The sequence below is a fragment of the Lipotes vexillifer genome, unplaced genomic scaffold (genome assembly GCF_000442215.2).
Source record: "Lipotes vexillifer unplaced genomic scaffold, Lipotes_vexillifer_v1.1 scaffold1120, whole genome shotgun sequence".
NCBI lineage: Eukaryota > Metazoa > Chordata > Mammalia > Artiodactyla > Lipotidae > Lipotes > Lipotes vexillifer.
In genome coordinates this window covers 1,328,254-1,332,179 of record NW_006797892.1, presented here as the reverse complement: position 1 = coordinate 1,332,179, position 3,926 = coordinate 1,328,254, and the positions used below count along the sequence as shown (strand labels likewise).

The window sequence follows — 3,926 nt, the reverse complement described above, 5'->3', positions numbered from 1 at the left end:
GGTGTAAGAAGTGGAGTTAAAATAAGGAAAGTAGCTGGCATGGAGTGGATCAGGCAAAACAATGGCAAAACAATGGCTATTTGTATTAGTTCAGAGGCAGAGTATTAATTTAGGAATTTCTTGGATATGGGTTTTGAAATATTGACAAGCCTGCCTGGGTGAGGGCAACCTGGTGTGACTCTTAAGACCTCCTATGGAGCAGTGCTGAGGCTGCCAGAGTGGGAATCTGTTTTAGTTTTTTTTTTTTTTTGGAAGGCCATTGACTTTATTGATTTAAAAAATCTTTACAAGGACAGTGACTGTTCTGCCAGAAAGAGGACCAAATGGCGTAAAACAGACCTGAGGTGGGAGCAGGGGGCGGGCGGGGACAGGGCCAGGAATCACTCAGAAAAGCTGGTAACTGCTGTCACGAAACTGGCAGGGAAAGGCGAAGGGAGATGCATGCAAGGGTAAGAATTCCAAAAACGTTGAAAGGTGAGGGGAGAGAACTCCCAAAAGACCCTGGAGTACATGGGAGCTGCGCATGACAACAGCAATCTTTTCCTTTGTAGAGGACGGGGGAGGAGTCCTCACTTGGCTGCAAACTCTGGAGACTTAGTGCTGGGGCTGGGGGCCGGGGGCTCCCCAGACAGCATCACAAGAACACGTCGCACCACTCTCGAAGGCACCCGAAGCAATCCCGCGACTGCTTGGCGTTGGCGCCGCACGTGTCCTTCAACTATTCCCAGAAAAGGTCTTCATCTTTAGCACCAGAAACTGACCAAGGACCACATAGGCCTTGTGAAAGCCCCTTTCTTCCAGCTTCTTGCCCAGGACTTCGCCAATCCCGGCCAGGCTTCCAGCTGGCTTTTCCCCCATGGGCTCTGCCATGAAGTCTCTGTGCTTTTGGGAGGTTGTCATCTTGATCAGGCTTAATCTGGGAATCCTGTAGCTCTGGTTCCCGTAATGGCTTCTCCCGCCGATCCCTCAACCCATTAGTGTTTTGTTTTGTTTTGTTGAGGTAACAACAGCTTTAGTGAGATAGAATTCACATACTATACAACTCTCCTAGGTGTATAATTAATTCAGGTGTTTGTAGTGTATTTAGAGAGTTGTGCAGCCACCACCATGGCCAATTTTGAACATTTTCATTTCTCCCCCCAAATCCCATACCCACTAACACTCCCTATTCCCTGTCCCCACGGCTGCTGGCAATCACTAATCTGCTTTCTGTCTCTATGGAGTGACCTATTCTGGACATTTCGTATAAATGGAATCAGACAATATGTGGCCTTTTGTGTCTGGCTTCTTTCACTCAACATATTGTTTTCAAGGTTCATTAAGATAGCGTGTGTCAGTGTGTAATTCCTTTTTTTTTTTTTTTTTTTTTTTTTCTTTCCAAATCTTTATGTAAAATGTAAATTCCAGGAAGATGTCACTGGGCTCTGTGTGAATTGTCAAAGCAAAAATTGCACTGGCCAAAATTAAGCAGGCAAAGGAGACTTTCTTCAAGACTATTGCAGCAGAGGAGAGAGACTGAACCACCAAAATCTAGAAGGTGAGAGGATTTTTGTTTTTGTTTTTTGTTTTTTCGGTACGCGGGCCTCTCACTGCTATGGCCTCTCCCCTTGCAGAGCACAGGCTCCGGACGCACAGGCTTAATGGCCATGGCTCACGGGCCCAGCCGCTCCGAGGCATGTGGAATCTTCCTGGACCGGGGCATGAACCCGTGTCTCCTTCATTGGCAGGCGGACTCTCAACCACTGCGCCACCAGGGAAGCCCCTTGTGTAATTCCTTTTAATGGCTGAATAATATTCCATGGTAGGATGTGCCACTTTTATTTATCCATTCATCAGTTGATGGACATTTTGAGTTGTTTCCAGAGGTGAAATGACACTTTATTGGACTAGTTCTTGGGCCAGTTAACCTCCTGTCTTGGCCTCCTCATCTGTAAAATGGGGTAATAGCTCCCAGTCACAGGCAGGGCCAGGACTAGCCTACACAGACCCTTTGCTCGAATTAAGAAGTGCCTCTCTTGACAGACACCCGTCTCATCCCAGGGCAGGGGAGCCTTTGTTGCCAGAAGCAAATTTGACCAGGGGTTCTTAGCCTGGATTTCAGCCCAGTGTTTTGTTTTGTTTTTTTAACGTAGAGTGCTTTAATTAATTAATTAATTTATTTATTTATTAGTTTTGGCTGCATTGGGTCTTTGTTGCTGTGTGCGAACTTTCTCTAGTTGTGGCGAGTGGGGGTTACTCTTCATTGCAGAGCATGGGCTCTAGGTGCGCAGGCTTCAGTAGTTGTGGCATGCGGGCTCAGCTAGTTGAGGCACGTGGGCTCAGTAGTTGTGGCTCGTGGGCTCTAGAGTGCAGGCTCAGTAGTTGTGGTGCATGGGCCCAGCTGCTCCGCGGCATGTGGGATCTTCCCGGACCAGGGCTCAAACCCGTGTCCCCTGCATTGGCAGGTGGATTCTTAACCACTGTGCCACCAGGGAAGTGCCCAGTGCTTTGATTTTAGCTTTGTATTTTCCATTAAAAATACCATTTTCCAAAGTCATGTGTCAGCTCCTGTTTTCTCCCACCCCCTTCAATGAGGTTATGTCGAACACTTGTGATATAGATTCACTTGTTACTGTCTGCATTCCGTCCTAGGATTCCCCCAATATCCCTCTTGGTTTTGTTTTTTTTTTTTTAATGCATGTGGGATCTTCCCGGACCGGGGCATGAACCCGTGTCCCCTGAATCGGCAGGCGGACTCTCAACCACTGCGCCACCAGGGAAGCCCCCCCTTGATTTTTTAAAAAATTTGTGTACAATAAAGTTCACTCTTTTTTCCTTTTTTATAAATTTATTTTACTTATTTATTTTTGGCTGCATTGGGTCTTTGTTGCTGCGCACGGGCTTTCTCTAGTTGCAGCGATTCGTTGCAGTGCGTGGGCTTCTTTTGTTGCAGAGCACGGGCTCTATGTGTGCCGGCTTCAGTAGTTGTAGCACGTGGGCTCAGTAGTTGTGGCGCATGGGCTTAGCTGTTCCGCGGCATGTGGGATGTTCCCGGACCAGGGCTCGAACCTGTGTCCCCTGCATTGGCAGGCAGATTCTTAACCACTGCACCACCAGGGAAACCCCAATAAAGTTCACTCTTGGTGAGGTTCTATCAGTTTTGCAGATGCATAGGGTCATGTATCCCCCTCCCCCACTATCAAACTGAACACCTTAAAAATTCTTCCATATCCCCCCAGCCCCGTAGTTGACTCCTCCTTCTCCCTGCCCCTGCCCAACACTGATCTGCTGCCCCACGCTTTGTATGGTACACACACTGGACAACTACAAGCATGGCTCCGCTCCTGGGGTTGTCAGGACATGTAAATGAATGCATGGGAAGCACTCAGGACGGAGCCTGACACTCAGGAGCCTGGCAAGTGAGTGCCCACCACATCAGAGCTGTTGTAACTATAAGACTGGGCTTTGTCCACCATGGGGTGAGGGTGGGGATGCTGGACACCAGCAAAGCACAACAGGCTGCCAAGGGTGTGAGTCAGCACTGCCGGTGGGGCACGTAAAAATGCCCAGCCCCAGTCTCACCCTAAACCTACTTGAAAGAGTCTTCCTGGTACAGGATGGTTTTTTGGCCGCATTGCAAGGCATGAGGGACCTTACGTCCCCAACCAGGGATTGAACCCGCGTCCCCTGCAGTAGAAGTGGAGAGTCTTAACCACTGGACTGTCAGGGAAGTCCCAGGCAGGATGTTTAACAAGCCTTTCCTGGGAGGGTGATGCTGAAGGTCCTGGGACATGCGCTGAGAAACTGCTTTGGGGTGACTTGTATAATGCGGATCAGAAAGTGCTAGAGAATTTCTGGTGACCCTTGGGGGGAAAGGGGACAGAGGAGGTGTTCCATGGTGCCAGCTCTGGCTGAACCTGGGAACCCATTGTACCAGATGAAACAAC

At 48.9% G+C, this 3,926-nt stretch overlaps 1 pseudogene; it reads right to left on the bottom strand.

Annotated features, from left to right (window-relative positions):
• Positions 1-406: 406 nt before the first annotated feature.
• Positions 407-900, bottom strand: LOC103077244 (barrier-to-autointegration factor pseudogene; annotated as a pseudogene).
• Between the last annotated feature and the right edge of the window lie 3,026 nt (positions 901-3,926).